Below are 20,230 nucleotides of genomic sequence, written 5' to 3'. Positions count from 1 at the left end.
GAGGGCGCACTTCTCCTGCGTAGGCTGGCTCCGATGACATCAGGGATGGGACCCGGTTCTCGTAGCTGTGGACAGCGGAGGATGGCGGCGTGGAAGCGATCCAGGCGGATGGGACTGGAGGAAGCCCCAAATATGTATAACATCTTTCATCTTGGAGTACCTTTAATTGCCACAGCTTAGAAGAACTTCAAGAAACTTTACACATGCCAGGCTTTCTGATGTGAAATACACATCTTAAAAGCAGGAACACAAGAGGTTAAACACAGCCTAAGGTATTCACAGGAAGCCTGGTTTGTTCCGCTCTAACTGCTGCTGCCTGGGGTAGATCTCACTGCTTCTCCATTAACTTTGCTCTTATCACCACTTCAAAGCCGGCAGTATTTTTCATGCCATTACCACCTGCTCTAATCTTTATGAATTGACATTTACTGACGTGTTGGGAGGTGTTTACCGCACAAGTCGGTAATTTACCGCACTGCTTGGGAATTTCATCTTTTCATGCCGTAACTGTTTTTTATGAATTAAAGTTTTGCTAAGTGCACCGTAAAGTCAGCTGTTTTCAGCATTTTTACTGTCTGGGGTAATGCTTTATGAATCAACCCCAACGTGAACAGATCTTGATACCTTAGGATATGTTCACATCCATTAGGATAATGTACTAGTATGGCCCACTAAACAGACAGTTTTTACTAAATAGCTGCACACTTTGATACTGTTCAGACAAGTGTCTCTCTCTTTCATGTAAGATAATCAAACAATACAATCGAGGTGGAGATTATTATTATTATTATTAAGTATTTATATAGCGCCGACATATTACGCAGCGCTGTACAGTGTATATATATATCTTGTCACTAACTGTCCCTCAAAGGAGCTCACAATCTAATCCCTACCATTGCCATATGTGTATATTATGTAGTGTAAGTACTGTAGTGTAGGGCCAATTTTTTAGGGGGAGCCAATTAACTTATCTGTATGTTTTTTTTGGAATGTGGGAGGAAACCGGAGTGCCCGGAGGAAACCCACGCAGACACGGAGAGAACATACAAACTCTTTGCAGATAGTGGAGATCTTCCTAAATGGCTTTTCAGAGTGTAGTGATCACCTATCACGGGAATTCACCTCCACCACATCCTTGAGTGGCAAGGGGCGGCCAGATGACCCCATAGGCGCTGGAGACCCATCTAATAGAGGGTCATTTGTATGCGGTGAGTTCCCACTGCTTGGGGTGTGGTGGAGGTGAATTCCCGTGATAGGTGGTCACTACACTCTGAAAAGCCATTTAGGAAGATCTCCACCTCAATTGTATTGTTTGATTATCTTACATGAAAGAGAGAGACACTTGTCTGAACAGTATCAAAGTGCGCAGCTATTTGATGATTATTGTGACTTTAATTGTATGTTGAGCAGCGCACCACCAGTGAAACCCCGTATTAATATCAGCGCAGTTTTACAGCTCTGAGACAGTTTTTACTGCCAATGTGAACTGGATTTAACACCATTAGAGCGGACTTTTTGGTAAATTACCGAACTTCTGCCTCATGGGGGGAAATTTTTGTGAATTTGGAAAAAAAAAGTGTAAAATACCACGAGGTATTTTAATGTCCAAAATGGCATTACTGAACTGTTTATTGTGAATAGAGCCCATTGAACTTTCTCTGGAGTTCCAACATTTTCAGCATACTAATTAAAATAACTTACAAATGCTGCTGACCGGCTTAATGTGAACTAAACCTAAATTGGAGCGCTATGAATAAATCTGCGGATTGAATTAACAAAATGAGATACATCTTGCTATGCTGACAGTAAGTACATCCCTACAGCGTGTGATAGACATACTATGTAATATAAAGTTCATGAAAATGGGCTCCATTTATAAAGATTTTCTCTTTCCTAATAGAGAGCTGCGATTAGACTAGTGGGGCATTTTATTGGCGTTTGACAGAGTGCCGTTTACGCGAATGGATGAGATCGTTATGTTATTATGTGGATAGTTATATGTCTAGCTGAAATGCCCCTCCTGGCTCCCCGTTGTCAGCCCTGCTCCCAGCATCCTCCGCTCGCCTGATGGCAGATGGCACTAGTGAGCTGGAATGAATGAATGCGTGCCGCTTTGGCAGGGCACGGCGGAGACGCCTCTGATCTATTGTCCTCCACCAGTCACGTGGAAACTACCATTATCTGCCGTTCAAGACGCCGCTCAATCCTCTGCTTCCATCCCAGCCCCCACTGCGCTCACGTGATGATGTCGTACGTCACATCCGGTGTCCTATACTCCATGCAGTCTTTTGAAGATCCATTTACGTCACTATACTAAGCGACACCAACTCACCCGGAAGTGCGACGCGTCGCACGGGCGGTTGTTGTGGAAGTCTTTGAGAGGGGCTGTGCTTTCTGACCACCCTTCCCCTTGTGTATCGCCTCCGCATGTCCGGGTTTCCGGTTGCTGTCCCGGGCCACTCCAAAATGGCTGCGTGACCGAGGAAGGAGAATCCGGGTACACACGTGCTTCCTCCATTACGGCGCCAAGTATGTTCGGGAGGAGGGGTGGGCCGTGCTTTCTGCTCTTTTCTCTTCGTGTCATTGTGAGCTGTGCCTGGCGGCATGTGTGAGTCCCGTTCCGGGCTGTCACCTCCCTGTGCACACCGGCCTGGTGGAGGGTGACATTACTTCAAGCTGAGGTCTCCGTACTCTGGCCCTCGCCATCTTTCTATATGTAAAAGATTAGATGAGCTGTAGATAGAATGTATGTTTTAGTGTACTTTGCTAATGTTATCTTACCGTGTGGAGAGTGCATGTTAGGTCATGTCCATATTGATGTCCAACATGTAGCAACAAGGCATGGCGAGTTATTCCTGTGATACAGAACACAGCAGGGCTCAGTGCCCAAATATAGCCTCCTGAGGGCTTCTGAAGCTTTTAGAGTGTTTTGACCTTTCAGCTGTTTGTATACAGCTACCATTGTAACCCACCCTCTTTGTTGATGTGATTTTAGTACGTTGAGACCCATATGCTATGTACACACGTTGCAATTTTCTGACAGATTTACTGTCAGATTGTTTATTTACAATATGTCAGATGTGATTTCCGATCGATTTTCCATACAAGTGAACAGAGATACATAGATCATGTAATGGAGCCTAATTCACAGGCAGATCCCATACCAACCATTTTTGCAGTAAATCGTATTAGCTTGTCAAACCAACATACACGTTCAAAGGCTCTTCCTCAGACCTTTTGTTCTCAGCAACTTCCTCATTTTCTTTTTGCACCTTTACTGTACACATTGGAGTTGCTTGCGATTCTCGGTCGACCACGGCTGAGTTGATGCCAGCTTGTGTATGATTTGTTTGCACATATGGCACACAGTGGATTTCATTATAGTTCCATGTCCAGTCATGGATAATAACTATTGTTGTTTGGTAGTTTCCAATTGGTTAGTAGACAACTTCATGCCTATTTATTTATGGAGCTGGGGGTTGGATTGGTCATTCGCTAGAGGGTGAATATTTGCGATTGTGTGCCAGTCCCAAGATGCATAGATCTGAGGTACCAATGCAATTGTTAACAGTGCCCTCCTGCAAACATTTACTTGTCACTGTGTTCTGTGCTATGTTTCTCATTCACATGGATATTGCAGTGGCCCATTTTAACTAGTCACTATTATTTGATTCTAAATCCAATTCTGTATAAAGGTCTGTTAAACTGCACAACACTGTACATTCTTGGTGTTTGTTGTTATGACAACTAAGTGGTCAAAATCAGCTACAAGCATTATCTCTGAGATGATTTTGCCTCTGTATGGGGTATGTTTTCCCCTATACTTATCAGAAATGTATTCACTTGTATATAGTTAATATTAACTTAAGAAGTCATGGCTGGCATGTGTTTCAATGGGCTGTAATGCCTGGTAAACAACATGCAATTTCTTGTCAAATGGGTCAGTTCGATAATTTCTGATAGTTCTGATTTGATTTCCAATCATTTTTTTGATCATTTTTGTACAGAGGAGATAAATCAGAAGAACAATTGGAAATCAGATTGGGCCTGTTGGATATAATTGATTCGACCTGTCTATCTGCTGGCAAATTGCATGGTGTGTACCAGGCATAAGGGGCTTTTTCCACAAACCGCAAAATGCACTCGCATCTCTCGCCCGCACCACAAGCATACATTTGAAATCAGCGTCGGTAGACTTGGGTGCAAGATACAGCCGGTATATAGCTTATCCTGCTTCTGCACTAGACCGGGCCGTGTTGATTACTAATCTCCCTCCAGGCCGCCATGGATAGTGGGGGAGTGATATAATTCGGCTTCCAGCGATTGCTGGAAGCCAAATTATTGTGTTTTTAACCACTTAAAGGACTTACGAGGCCAATACTTAAAAAAAAAAAATTAAAAAAGTTATCTACCTGTGTCAGCTTGTCAGGCACGGAGGACGCCGTCTGCGCCCTCCGTGCCGTTCCGCCGGGTCCCCGCCGCTCCATAGCCCCCCGAACGGTCCCCGACCGCGCGGCCCGGGTCGGGCTCTCCAGCCTGTACTAAGATGGCGGCCGGAGCTGGCCGCGGCTGCGCAGTACGCATAGCCGCGAGTGCGGCTGCGCAGCTCTAAGGCCAACCCCCCGATCCACGTAACAGTAGCGTGGATCGGGGGGTTGGTCTTAGAGCTGCGCAGCCGCACTCGCGGCTATGCGTACTGCGCGGCCAGCTCCGGCCGCCATCTTAGTACAGGCTGGAGAGCCCGACCCGGGCCGCGCGGTCGGGGACCGTTCGGGGGGCTATGGAGCGGCGGGGACCCGGCGGGAGGGCGCGGACGGCGTCCTCTGTGCCTGACAAGCTGACACAGGTAGATAACTTTTTTTATTTTTTTTTCTGAAGTATTGGCCTCGTAAGTCCTTTAACGACCAGCTAACGCCGATAGGTGGTGCCTGGTCGTTAGTGTTATAGCATGGAAACCTTTCCATGCCAGTTCACGGAGGGTGCCTCCGTGAACAGTGTGCGAGCCGGCGATCGCGGCTCGTACACGTAATGTAAACACGCGGGAAGAAATCCCCGCTGTTTACATCATACGGTGCTGCTGCGCAGCAGCGCCGTAAGGCAGATCGGTGATCCCCGGCCTCTGATTGGCCAGGGATCGCCGGCATATGATAGGCTGAAGCCTATCCTACAATCCCCCGTCCTGCGCCACCTAAGGAAAGGAGGGGAGGGAGGTAAGCGGGGAGAGGGCGGAAAACGCTGCGGAGGGGGGCTTTGTGATGCGCCCCCCCCCCCCCCCCCCCGCTACTCACTAATGGCCGGCGGCGATCAGACCCCCCAGCGGGACATCCCCCTAGTGGGGAAAAAGGGGGGGGGGGGGGGAGTCCGATCGCCCTGGTGTAATCCTGATCGGTGCTGTGGGCTGCAGAGCCCACGCAGCACCGATCATTAGAAATTCGCCTGGTCCTTAAGTGGTTAAGCAACTTCAGCTCAGTCTTCTGGCTGCGCCGACGTTACTCACTGAGAGCCGCTTTAGATGTGATTCACATTATAGTCTATGGTGGCGCCGGCTGCGCCCAAATCTAGCAGCACTAAAAAGCACTGCACTACTCCACAACTGCTAGCTGCTTTTGCACCTAGCGTTTGCCGTTTTCATATCTGTGAAGCAGGTTCAGGGGTGCTGCTCACTGCTACTGAGATGCTGCTTGTGACTTTTTTTGTTTACCACTCTGTAAGCATGGTGCGGAGTGCACTGTCCCCATTGCTTCAATGGCACTCCTTTTTCCGAGTAACAATGGTGCATATACACATCCGGTTTTTATTTTCCATGTGGTGATAGGGCCAATACTATGAATGGGTTGTGCAGGTAAACTCTCATGGTATGTAAAATTGGACAGTGATTGGCCAATCAAAATTGAATGTGTGTTTGTACCGTAAAGCAGTGGTTTCATGATGAAAGAATGAAGTCACTCGTGTGAATAAGGAGTCAAGCTCTGGCCAAAAAGTACTAGCTTTAACGTCAATGCCTAAAATGTCATCATTTGATTACTTGCTGCATCAAGACCAGTACCCCACAGTTTGATGCAAAATGAGTATCAGTGCATTGTTAAAATAATTCTGTTATGGAACAACTCCTTTTAAAGACTTGTACTCACTGGTTATGATGGTTGCTGGAAATAATCATTTATTTGGTTCAGGCAGCTTTTTAACATACAAATATGCTACATTGCTACCTACCAAGCATCATATCTTGATTTATGGGGGTAAAGGAAGAGGAGCAAGTTTGCGAAGGGTATTTACAGTAGTTATTGGAATAGTTTTCCCATATATTTGATGGCTGGAATCGGGAGGCAGCTGTTCATACTTTGAAAAGTTGTCAGAATAAGTTGCATGTGTGTACACACGTGTAATGTATGGGTTGCATTAAAGTACACCAGAGAGAGAGATAAGGAAGCTGACAAATTTATTTCCATTAAAACGATGTAGATTGCCTGGATTTACCTGTAGTAAATGTGAGCTGTGAATCTGGAGGATAGAGAAATTGGGAAACTATTCAAACACTTTACCGATGTAAACGAGCAAACAAATGAATTTCCACATCTTTGGTTAACCTTCCACATGTATTTTCATATGACCGTACAGAATGCCCATGTACATGCTAAAAGGAGAATTAATACTTCAGAGTCTGCTTTAAAGGGGCACTATGGCAAAAAAATTGTAGAATGTAAAATATTTGCAAACACAGACAAATAAATAAGAAGTATGTTTTTTCCAGGGCTGTGGAGTCGGTCCAAAAATCCTCCGACTCCTCAGTTTAGGATTCCACCGACTCCTCGATTCCGACTCCTCTAATTTGCATATTACAATTTTGTTGATTAAAAGTATGTAACGTGAAATTCGTCTCTTAACTGCCAACGCTTCGAAATTTTACAAGACAACTGAAGTGAGGATATGTAGACTACTATATTTATTCCCTTTAGAATAAAACTAGTCCTTGGTAAGAGTACTTGTAAAAGGTACAAACCGGAACAAAGAACATCTATCAGGCCCTAGGCAATGTAAGTGTGGGTACATGTAAGAATGATGTGCAGGTACTCTGCAGGGGAATGAGGAGATTCTTCCTCTATTACACATTCTTCATGCACAATCTGAACCAGGTTTATGGGTGATAGACAGCACCTCTGTGTTCAATGTGCACAACATTCTCAGTGGATTTTTATATATTTGATCAGTGCGCTCCTCAATAAATATTATCAGTGTTGATATTGGTAAAATCTACGTCCAGTCATAAATAAATAAATATTGTCAGTGTTGATATTTGTAAATCTGCGTCCAGTCGGATCGCTGTTCCTCAAACTGTGTGTCACACTACATACAAACTATCTATTATATGGAAAACAGCGCTCAACAACCAAGCAATATAATATACAAAGAGATTCCACACTAAAAAGTCCACAACACCCTTAATAGGTGTAATCCATAGGTATCCAGTGGATAGTCCAACTCATAAATCTTCACATATAGTTCATAGCAGTAATGATATATTCTCACCGGAACAATGGGCCAACCAATAAAAATTAGCATTCATGTTTTTGGACCATGCCAGTATTCCACTGAAAACGAACTCCTCCACTGGTTCAGGGCTCCTCAGACGTGCGTGTACATATCATATAAAAAGAGACACAGCAATAGTGTGATACCGTTACAAAACACACAGTATCCAGTACCACCAGTGCTCCCACTCAGCTCACAGGTCACCCTAAGTGCCTCCACCAGCTAATCGATCAAGCCTCTCACCAGATAATTTGACCGACCCCCTCACAGATCAGCAGCTTTAGCTTGTTTGAATAACTTTTTTTCCTCTTGTGTCAGCAAAAAATGATCTAGGGCTCAAGCAGGTGTAACATAGCGTAATTCCATTTAATAAAACATAGTAAAAAAGCAAGTGCACTTACAAACATCCATTTAAAATGCGCATGTAAAAACAATCCTTGAGGTAATCCAGCGTCTGACCGGCTCCTACAGCGCATTTTTTACATGCGCATTTTAAATGGATGTTTGTAAGTGCACTTGCTTTTTTACTATGTTTTATTAAATGGAATTACGCTATGTTAAACCTGCTTGAGCCCTAGATCATTTTTTGCTGACACAAGAGGAAATAAAGTTATTCAAACAAGCTAAAGCTGCTGGTCTGTGAGGGGTCGGCCAAATTATCTGGTGAGAGGCTTGATTGCTTAGCTGGTGGAGGCACTTAGGGTGAGCTGAGTGGGAGCACTGGTGGTACTGGATACTGTGTGTTTTGTAACGGTATCACACTATTGCTGTGTCTCTTTTTATATGACACGTACACGCACGTCTGAGGAGCCCTGAACCAGTAGAGGAGTTCGTTTTCAGTGGAATACTGGCATGGTCCAAAAACATGAATGCTAATCTTCATTGGTTGGCCCATTGTTCCGGTGAGAATATATCATTACTGCTATGAACTATATGTGAAGAATTATGAGTTGGACTATCCACTGGATACCTATGGATTACACCTATTAAGGGTGTTGTGGACTTTTTAGTGTGGAATCTTTGTATATTATATTGCTTGGTTGTTGAGCGCTGTTTTCCATATAATAGATAATTCTCAGTGGATTCCCTGAAGCTCTGTGGGGCGTGCATATGTAGAGTATAGTACTACTGTGTAACAAAGTAAACCTGAGACAGATGAAATTAAGTTTTGTACATACCTGGTACTTCCTCCTGCCCCCTTCAGGCTAATCGGTCCCTCGCTGTCCTCCTCCGCCACCTGGATCTTCTGCTATGAGTCCAGGTACTTGAGCCAGTCTGGCGTAGTGCGCATGCACACACTCTGCCGCTGGGAGCGTACTACACCTGCGCAGCACTATTACACAGGTGCAGAACGCTCCTGGCTGTGGGAGCAGCACGTGGCTGGACTGTGCTGACTGGCTGAATTACCGGGACTCATAGCAGAAGATCCAGGTGGCGGAGGAGGACAGCGAGGGACTGATTGGCCTGAAGGGGGCTGGAGGAAGCCCCAGGTATGTATAAAACTTTACTTTTCATCAATCTCAGGTACCCTTTAATTCGTAGTCACCAAACCAAATTTTAACAACATATCAAATTATTTGTTTTCATGAGCAAAGAGAGTGTGTATATTTGCATAAATCAGCATCAACGCAGAATTATTTCCATCTCATTGACCATCTCTATTAGTGACACAGCTACACATCAGGCTTTATACTTAAGGTGCGTACACACATGCGACTATAGTCGTTTGTAACGATCGTTCCCCGATCTTTACCAACGACGATCGTTACAAAAAACGAACCACCGACTATTAAGGCAAACGACGAACGAGCCAAATCGCTACAAAAGAAAGTTCTGTCTCGGCGGATTTTAACCAACGACGATCGTTTGCAAAAGTAGTACATCGTTGGAAACGATCGTTCGTACTAGGCTTGACATGCGCATTTCACTATTTCTCCATGAAACTTCTCATTTTTATGCGCAGGCGCAATAGTTGCTTTCTGTGATGTAACGTTCGTTCTAACGATCAGATCGTTACACACATTTTAAAACTACCTTTACTTAGGTCGTTCTTTCATCAATTAAAAGTTCGTTCGTCGTTCTTAACGAACGATCGTTGTCGCATGTGTGTACGTAGCATAACGCATAGATGTTATTTAGTATATATAAGAGCTTCCTGTGTACACATCATATATACAGTCACAATCAGATGTGTATATCTGACTTTAAAAATACGGGGACTGCTTTATTGAAGCAGCACAAGTAACTAATTTTGATTGGTTTATTTCATTTTTGTGGACTAAGCACAACTATTACTGTATGTATAAATTATTTATGATGACTATTATGTGAGAAATAGAAAATTTTATATTTTCTATTTTAATTACAGTTAAAATTCATTAGGAGTCGGAGTCGGTGCATTTTTTCCCGACTCTGACTCCGACTCCAGGCACCCAAAATTCCCCCGACTCCACAGCCCTGTTTTTTTTCCAGAGTAAAATGTGCCATACATTACTTTCTCCTATGTTGCTGTCACTTAAAGTAGGTAGTAGAAATCTGACAGAAGTGACAGGTTTTGGACTAGCCCATCTCTTCATAGGGGATTATCAGCAAGGCTTTTATTCTTTTATAAAGATATTGCCTAAAAGGATTTAAACAATGATGCTGGCCAGCTTCCCTGCTCACTAGTTTTTTTTTGCAGTTGGACGTTGCAACTGCCATTCACTAAGTGCTTTTGAAAATAAATAAATCCCTAGAATCCCCCCATGAAGAGATGGACTAGTCCAAAACCCGTCGCTTCTGTCAGATTTGTACTACCTACTGTAAGTGACAGCAACATAGGAGAAAAGGGATTTGTGGCTCATTTTACTCTGGAAAAAAAATGTACTTATTTGTTTGTTTGCACATATTTTAAATTATACAATTTTTTGCAATAGTTACCCTTTACATATAGGGTATATAGCTGTAAATGTTGTTTGTGTTGACAGTTGCAGCACAGGTTTGTTGGTAACAACATCAACTTCTAGAATTTATCACATTTTATTAGCATGAAAATGTGAGTTTAACAGTAACTATAATTTGCAAGGCTGAACACATACTGTGCAGGGGTTAAGTGGTTTGTGAAGTGTCATGTAACATGATGGATTTATATACGCGTGGTCCTAATCCTACTTAGAACTAGTCTGTGTTCCTTCTTTTTCTCGCTGAAAGAAATAAGAATTCAGGGCTCTAAATTTACTTTTTTTTTTTCTACAGTTGGGGCAGTCAGACAGTAGCATCATTTTCATTAATAACTAATTAAAGGTTATAGCTTTGAAACACATCTGAGTGCAGATTTGTCTAGAAGGGTGCTTAATATCATTTAGGAATACCCTCTTATATTTGAGTCAAAACTTTAAACCTAGATTTTTAACCTTTATATTAATCTGAGCAACAGTTTAAGACAACTGTAGTGAGATGTATATGTAGTGAGAGGTATATGAAGGCTTCCACATTTATTTCTGTTTAAGCAGTACCAATTGCCTGGCAGCCCAGCTGGTCTATTTGGCTGCAGTAGGGTCTGAATCACACCAGAAACAGGCTTGCAGCTTGTCTATGGCTAAAGTATTGAGTACATTCAGTAAGCAAGAGGATCAGCAGGATAGCTAGGCATACTAGATTTCTAGATTTGTGTATTAACACTGATAAAATATTTTCTATTGACACTTCTCTTTTTTTCTTCTTCTTCTTTTAATAACAGGTTCCTTTATTGGCCTGGCCCGCCTCTGTACTGTGTGGCCTGTCTGTAAACTGTGACTTTCGGATGAGGTAATATTTATTTGCGTTAATAAAACTATAAAGTCTATTATTGGGTTATTGTTTTAAGTCTTATGCTGGGGATACACTGTACGTTTCTGTACCGTGTATCGGCCAGCTGATAATATTAAGCTGGCCCAATCAAGCCGCTCGACACCCCCCCCCCCCCCCCCCGCCCGCTTGATCCCCGGCGGTGGACAATGACAGGGAACGAGTCAATCCGCGGGGACGCGGCTGGGGTCGATGCCGGATCGACCCGTGTATTCCCAGCATAAGGTACATGATGGTGGTTTTATTATTTCGCTTGTAGCATTAAAGAGAGGCTGAGTACTGTGTGCACTTGCAGTAATGTTTTGATGCATTACTGTTACTGCCCATTTAAGGAGTTCTGCACAGTGCCCAGCAGGGCTATGGAGTCGGTACAAAAATCATCTGACTCTTAAAGCGGATATGAGATGAAAAACTAAATATAACAAGTGACTTGTCTATATATCTTATCTAAAGGTTAGATAGTTTACACAGCAAATCTATCTTCAAACAGCTTCAACAGTATATTAATATTTTTCCTGTGATACAATGGGAGCAGACATGTTTTCTGCTTGTCACTATTACACAATTACACACACAGGCACGCTTATCTGTATCTAGGCATGCTAATCTGCATATTCTGTGAAAACTCCACTCTTATCTCCTCCATTACACAGGCAACTGATCTGTATCTGCACTGCAGCTCTCAGATTGTGAAAACTCTGCCTCTGAAATCTATAGCTAGTAACACCTTTTTCACCTGCCCAGACTGAAATCCCACAATCCCTTGCAAGCGCCAAGGCACTCTGGAGAAGCTGTGGGTGTGGTTTGTTTAGTTTATAGGAAATTAGGGTATTAAAACAAAACAAAACAAGTATTTGGCTTGAGGAATGCCCTATAAACTATATGTAAGGAACACAATTATGCAATGAGTAAAAGTTCATCTCGGATCCACTTTAAGGTGCGTACACACGCACGACAGCGGCCAACAGCTGGTCCGTCGGCACCTCCCGCTGGGCGGGTTTTCAGCAGACTGTAGTGCGTGTACACACTGTCGGCGGACTGATAAGGCTGTTCCTGAACGATCCGTCGGGCAGATACATTTGCATAAACCAGCATCAGCGCAGAATTATTTCCATCTCATTGACCATCTCTATTAGTTTCACAGCTACACATCAGGCTTTATTCTTACAGCATGGATGTTGTTTAGTATATATAAAAGATTCCTGTATGCACATCATATATACTATACAGTCACAATCAGATACAGTGATGTGAAAAACTATTCCCGCTTCCTGATTTCTCATTCTTTTGCATGTTTGTCACACTTAAATGTTTCTGCTTATCAAAAACCGTTAACTATTAGTCAAAGATAACATAATTGAACACAAAATGCAGTTTTAAATGATGGGTTTTTATTATTTAGTGAGAAAAAAACCTCCAAATCAATATGGCCCTGTGTGAAAAAGTGATTGTCCCCCTTGTTAAAAAAAATAACTTAACTGTGGTTTATCACACCTGAGTTCAATTTCTGTAGTCACCCCCAGGCCTGATTACTGCCACACCTGTTTCAATAAAGAAATCACTTAAATAGGAGCTATCTGAAACAGAGAAGTAGACCAAAAGCACCTCAAAAGCTAGACATCATGCCAAGATCCAAAGAAATATAGGAACAAATGAGAACAAAAGTAATTGAGATCTATCAGTCTGGTAAAGGTTATAAAGCCATTTCTAAAGCTTTGGGACTCCAGCGAACCACAGTGAGAGCCATTATCCACAAATGGCAAAAACATGGAACAGTGATGAACCTTCCCAGGAGTGGCCGGCCGACCAAAATTACCCCAAGAACGCAGCGAAAACTCATCCGAGAGGCCACAAAAGACCCCAGTACAACCTCTAAAGAACTGCAGGCCTCACTTGCCTCAATTAAGGTCAGTGTTCACGACTCCACCATAAGAAAGAGACTGGGCAAAAACGGCCTGCATGGCACATATCCAAGGCGCAAACCACTTTTAAGCAAAAAGAACATTAAGGCTTGTCTCAATTTTGCTTAAAAACATCTCGATTGCCAAGACTTTTGGGAAAATACCTTGTGGACCGACGAGACAAAAGTTGAACTTTTTGGAAGTTGCGTGTCCCGTTACATCTGGCGTAGAAGTAACACAGCATTTCAGCAAAAGAACATCATACCAACAGTAAAATATGGTGGTGGTAGTGGGATGGTCTGGGGTTGTTTTGCTGCTTCAGGACCTGGAAGGATTGCTGTGATAGATGGAACCATGAATTCTACTGTCTACCAAAAAATCCTGAAGGAGAATGTCCGGCCATCTATTCGTCAACTCAAGCTGAAACGATCTTGAGTGCTGCAGCAGGAAAAATGACCCAAAACACACCAGCAAATTCACCTCTGAATAGCTGAAGAAAAACAAAATTAAGACTTTGGAGTGGCCTTGTCAAAGTCCTGACCTGAATCCTATTGAGATGTTGTGGCATTCGGTTCATGCTAGAAAACCCTCAAATAAAGCTGAATTACAACAATTCTGCAAAGATGAGTGGGCCAAATTCCTCCAGAGCGCTGTAAAAGACTTGTTGCAAGTTATCGCAAACGCTTGATTGCAGTTATTGCTGCTAAGGGTGGCCCAACCAGTTATTAGGTTCAGGGGGCAATTTCTTTTTCACACAGGGCCATGTAGGTTTTGAGTTTTTTTTTCTCACTACATAATAAAAACCATTATTTAAAACTGCATTTTGTGTTCAATTATGTTATCTTTGACTAATAGTTAACGGTTTTTGATGAGCAGAAACATTTAAGTGTGATAAACTTGCAAAAGAATAAGAAATCAGGAAGGGGGCAAATAGTTTTTCACATCACTGTATGTATATCTGACTTTAAAAATACGGGGGCTGTTTTATTCGAGCAACACAAGTACCTATTTTTTGATTCGTTTATTTCATTTTCGTGGACTAAGCACAGCTATTACTGTATATATAAATTGATGACTATTATCTGAGAAATAGAACATTTTATAATATTTTCTCTTTTAATTACTGTTTGAATTCACTAGGAGTCGGAGCATTTTTTTTCCGACTCAGACTCTAACTCCAGGTACCCAAAATTGCTCCGACTCCACAGCCCTGGTTGTCAACCATAAAATGCTGCCCCCTGATATACTTACCCGGTGCTTCCTCCAGCCCCTTGCAGCTGACCTGTCCCATGCCACATCTGTGCTTGCAGCCGCCGGCCCAGGGTCCCCGCGGGTACAGAGGGCGACCTCAAGGTCGTCCTCTACTGCGCGTGCATGAGCGCTGCTGTCAATCAAGCCCACGTTGTCCGTGGTGTACTGAATAGGCACAAAACTACTGCGCCTGCACAGTACACTGCGGACAACGTGGACTTGATTGACAGCAGCGCTTGCGCAGGCACAGTAGAGGAGGTCGGCCTCTGCACCGGCAGGGACCCTGGGCCAGCGGCTGCGAGCGGAGATGCTGCGTGGGACATGCCAGCTGCAAGGGGCTGGAGAAAGCCCCGGGTAAGTATATCAAGGGGCAGCATTGTATGGCTGACAACTCCTTTCATAAAAATTCAGTTTGAATGTCTTAAGGCTCATACACACATCAGACTATAGTCTTTGGAAAATGAAAGATCACAGACCAATCTTACCACCCTTCATGTAGTATGAGAGCCATACTCTACATAGTCTTTTCTATCATCATACACACATGATTTAACTGACATTCATCTGCAGATCAAGCAATCATCCGCAGATCTGAAAATCCATCCTGGTGGATCTGATCTGCAGATGAATGTCAGTTAAATCATGTGTGTATGATGATCTGCAGATCTCATAGACTATCATTGCAATTTGCAGGAATGGATTTTTGGCAGGAACAGATCTTTTGCAGGTACTGATCTTTTGTGTCTGTACAGCATCTGTGTGTGCAGCATCGTGCAAAGATTTCTGTCTGATGTGGAGTTCCATAGAAAAGACTGTGTAGAGTATGGCTCTCATACTACATGAAGGGTGGTAAGATTGGTCTGTGATCTTTCATTTTCAAAAGACTATGGTCTGATGTGTGTATGGGGCCTTAGAGTCTAGTAGTTGTCATTCAGTTGATTAACAAACTTAGTGTGTTTTATCTCACGTCCCATCCTAAATATCAAAATGTAATTAATAAACCTGTGTCAAGACATGACATTAGTTAGAAGAATAATAGGAGGATCCTCAAACGTAGTACATTTCCCATCCCCACGGGTACAGATTGGTGTACGATGGAGCAAAGTTGTGCTCATCGCTGCCCCTCTCTAATGGTATCCTTCATACATGGCCCAAATGCAATTAACTTGTCTGAGTTTTTTTACTAGGAAATATTTTTTTTATCTTCTCTTTTAAGTGGAAAACACAGAGGAATGTACCCTGTATGTATTTAGAATGTATGGCCTCTCTCATTTCTCCTTCATTTGTGACTATTCACAACTGTAATTTGTTCTCTCAGCTGTGTCAGTTGGCTGCCTCAGTAGAGCAGCTAATTTGTAAACGCAGGATGTTAACCCTATGTCTGCTTCCATGAAACAAGGAAGTAGACAGACTGCAGATTTATTGCAGGATTTGTATGAGCTGTAACATAGAAATGTTTTTTTTCTTTGAAAGGTGGTTATGCTGTTTATCTTTCGGAGCAGAGAGGACGTTTTTGAATTCAGGTCCGCTTTAAAATAACTTTTAAGCACTTTGCAAATTAAAAAGTACGTGAAAAAGTGCTATCAAAATTGGCAGCATTTAAGCATCAGGAGGCGCTAAAGATCCAGAAAGCTGGATCTTCCTTCATTATGTTGTCAGGCGGCCTTTGTACATGCGCTAGAGTCACCCTCTATCAGCTGCCCCGGGCGAGTTTAATCTGCGTCTGTACATAGCTTTAGGGCCCATTCACACTGCAGCTAAAAATGCTGCATTTACCGGAATGCAGGTAAACGCAAAAATGGACTGTAAATGCATCCTTTCTTATAGGATACGTTTACACTATCAAATGGAACGCAAATGCAAAGTCCCGACCTGCTGCTGTATCATTTTTGTCTTCTAAACCTAGGTGCGTCTTGTGGTCGGGCATCTTATGGTGCGAAAAATACGTTCTATTTCAAGCATTTGATTCTCTTTTTTAATTAAAGAGTAACTGTCAGGCTGCAAAAGCTAATTTAAACCTCTATTCCCCTGTGTTAAACAGTTTAGAAGGAAGCCAAAAAGGCAATACTGCAGTTAAAAATCTCTCTTACTTTAGATGTTTGCTGACAGCAAGGCTCCGTATTCCCAGGCTCCTAAGGAGGACGCAAGCCGAATAACAGATACTGCAAAGCATTCTGGGGCCCTCCCCTGGCTGCTAGTGAGGCTCAAGTTTCAACAGCATGTAACAGTCTAGCTCACAGCACTAATAAATCTGGGGCAGAGTACACTGCTGGAGTCCGCTATTGTTCCTAGCCACATGGCTAATTAATATTCACTGCACAGTAGTGTTATTCATTACCAGCGTTTGTGAGAGTGGAATAATTAGGAAGCAGGCAGGACATGACGACACATTTGGCTTCATAGGAGACAGACAAACATGGAACCTGCCATGAGCTGTCAGGAGCATCATTCTCTGCAAATACTATATAAAAATTATGTGAAGTACAAACATGGACAGTGAAATGCATATGTAATGTAAGTACAGCCAATCTTTAGCTACTGATATGTGTTTATTTTCTCTGAGACCTTATACCTAACAGCTCCTTCTTAAGCTCGCCTTTAGAAATGAATGGGTACTTGAGGAAATGGAGATGTTAGCTGTATCATGAACTGTCATGTTGTAGTTTAGTTTATGTATACTGTACAGTGCTTTTTAAAGATGAAGTAAAATGTTTAACTGCTGTATATTGTGCCTACATATCTTCTACTGCTGTGTAAAATTCTGTAGTTGATTTGTTCACTGCATCAGCTGTACAGTAATTCACATTGTCTTGTAAATATTGTTTATATTGTATTGTTATACCTTTTATTCCTAACACCCTGCTGATGGATATTACTGCTTGATGATATGCTACTCTATAGAGGGGTGCATGTGTACATTAATATACTTTTACAGGATTATTTTGTTCCTTTGACTACAGACAGCAAGCAGTGGTCATGGGGTCAGATGGTACCCTAAGGTAGCCATACACTGGTCGATTTGCCATCAGATCGACCAACAGATAGATCCCTCTCTGATCGAATCTGATCAGAGAGGGATCATATGGCTGCCTTTACTGCAAACAGATTGTGAATCGATTTCAGCAAGAAATAGATTCACCATCTGTGAAGCTGCCGCCGGTCGGAAAATCGATAGTTCGGTCAACGTTTGTGCAACGATTTCACAGCAGATTCGATCACAGTGATCGACTCCGCTGTATATCGGCGGGAAAATCGTTACGGTAGGTGTATGGGCCCCTCTAGCCATTGGTGCCTTGCTGTAATTCTGATAGGTTGCCCATCTTCACCACTTATTCTTGTTGGGTATTCCCATATCTGCAACTGTGAGAGGTTCAGCTTTCTGAATGGTGTCCTGTCACTGTTGCTGTGAAGATCTGATTGGATGAGTTTTACCAGATTTTTTTGTCAGATTTTTACATTATCTTCATGCCTGCAAATATGAGCACCCTTTTAAGCTGGAATACAGCAAGAATGTGTGTTTGGTGCGTGGAGAGTTGTTGCAAATGATTGCCCCAGCTGGAGAGCCTGTGAGATCCTGCAAATCTATACAGCTTTTGTTTTCTTTTCAGTTAAGTGGCAGAAGTTTTCAAATTTCACCTGTTATATCAGATCCTAGCAGGGAAAAGATAAAGGGTCAGGGAAATAGTAATCGTGCAGATGTGGTAGCATACATGAAGTGAGATTTTTTTTTTCTTTTCTTGGTAATAAATCCAGGACTACCTGTCTATTGTACTACAGGTGCTGCATGTGACCATAATTGTGGGACTGGTATTTCTCAAAGTTTTAGTAGTCCTAACTATGATATAACACATGTGAGCACTGCAAACCTTTGCCACCTAATAGCAGACAATTTACAGTCTAAAACCTCATACATATGCAGGGCTGCGGAGTCGGAGTCGTGGAGTCGGGGCAATTTTGGGTGCCTGGAGTCGGAGTCGGGAAAAAATACTCAGACTGCTAATAAATTGAAACTGTAATTAAAATAGAAAATATGATAATGTTCTATTTCTCAGGTAATAGTCATCATAAATAATTTATACATACAGTAATAGCTGTGCTTAGTCCACAAAAATTAAATAAACCAATCAAAATTAGTTACTTGTGCTGCTTCAATAAAGCAGTCCCCGTATTTTTAAAGTCAGATATACACATCTGATTGTGACTGTATATATGATGTGTACACTGGAAGCTCTTATATATACTAAATAACATCTATGCTGTAAGAATAAAGCCTGATGTGTAGCCGTGTCACTAATAGAGATGGTCAATGAGATGGAAATAATTCTGCGTTGATTCTGATTTATGCAAATGTACGCACTCTCTTTGCTCATGAAATCAAATAATTTGATATGTTGTTAAAATTTGGTTTGGTGACTACGAATTAAATTGTACCTGAGAAGGATGAAAAGAAAAGTGTTATACATACCTGAGGCTTCTTCCAGCCCCCTTCAGGCTAATCAGTCCCTCGCTGTCTACCTCCACCACCTGGTTCTTCTGCAATGAGTCCTGGTAATTCAGCCAGTCAGCGCAGTCCGGCCGCATGCCGCTTCCACAGCCAGGAGCGTTCTGCACCTGTGTAATAGTGCTGCGCAGGTGTAGTACGCTCCCGGCGGCGGAGTGTGTGCATGTGCACTACGCCAGACTGGCTCAAGTACCTGGACTCATAACAGAAGATCCAGGTGGCGGAGGACGACAGCGAGGGACTGATTAGCCTGAAGGGGGCTGGAGGAAGCCCCAGGTATGTATAAAACTTTAATTTCATCTGTCTCAGGTTTACTTTGTTACACAGTATTACTATACTCTACATATGCACTCTCCACAGAGCTGCAGGGAATCCACTGAGAATGTTTTGCACATTGAACAGAGAGGTGTTGTCTATCACCCATAAACCTGGTTCAGATTGTGCATGAAGAATGTGTAATAGAGGAAGTATCTTCTTATTCCCCTGCAGAGTACCTGCACATCACTCTTACATGTACCCACAGTTACATTGCCTAGGGCCTGATAGATGTTCTTTGTTCCGGCCTGTATCTTTTACAAGTACTCTTACCAAGGACTAGTTTTAGTCTATGACTAAAGGGAATAAATATGGCAGTCTCCATATCCTTCTCACTTCAGTTGTCTTTTAAAATTCCAAAGCGTTGGCAGTTAAGAGACGAATTTTTATGTTACATACTTTCATTCAACAAGATTGTAATATGCAATTTATAGGAGTCGGAGTCGAGAAGTCTGAGTCGGTTGAATTCTAAACTGAGGAGTCGGAGTCAGTGGATTTTTGTACCGACTCCACAGCCCGGTACCATATGTACAGGGCTGTGGAGTCGGAGTTGGAGCAATTTTGGGTACCTGGAGTCTCAGTCGGTGGTTTCAGTGAACTGAGGAGTCGGATGATTTTTGAACCAAATCCGTAGCCTTTGTAAAAATTAGACTAAGGAGTCGTAGTCTGAGCAATTTTGGGTACCTGGGGTTGGTGGTTTCATAAAATGAGGAGTTAGATGATTTTTGTACTGACCCCACAGCCCTGCATATGTAGGACAGCTCTTGGCAGTAGGCCGCCTCGGCCTGTAGATCTAGCATGTGTACAGATGGCCCCTCTCGATGCGTCACCGGTTGGTCTGCCGAGGTCCTTGTTCTCTCCTTATCCACTCTGTTGTGCACTGCTTTGTCAGCTCTCCTCCCTCCTC

General features: G+C 42.8%; 1 protein-coding gene across 1 annotated transcript in view; it reads left to right on the top strand.

Annotated features, from left to right (window-relative positions):
• Positions 1–2,348: 2,348 nt before the first annotated feature.
• Positions 2,349–20,230, top strand: part of TBL1XR1 (TBL1X/Y related 1) — a 118,926-nt gene continuing 101,044 nt past the window's right edge. Inside the window, exons 1-2 of the mRNA XM_068233318.1 lie at positions 2,349–2,529; positions 11,249–11,316. The gene's annotated coding sequence lies outside the window, so the exon portion shown is untranslated. The remainder of the gene's footprint in view (positions 2,530–11,248; positions 11,317–20,230) is intronic.

The sequence above is a fragment of the Hyperolius riggenbachi genome, chromosome 4 (genome assembly GCF_040937935.1).
Source record: "Hyperolius riggenbachi isolate aHypRig1 chromosome 4, aHypRig1.pri, whole genome shotgun sequence".
Taxonomy (NCBI): Eukaryota; Metazoa; Chordata; class Amphibia; order Anura; family Hyperoliidae; genus Hyperolius; species Hyperolius riggenbachi.
This window is presented reverse-complemented; position numbering and strand designations above follow the sequence as displayed.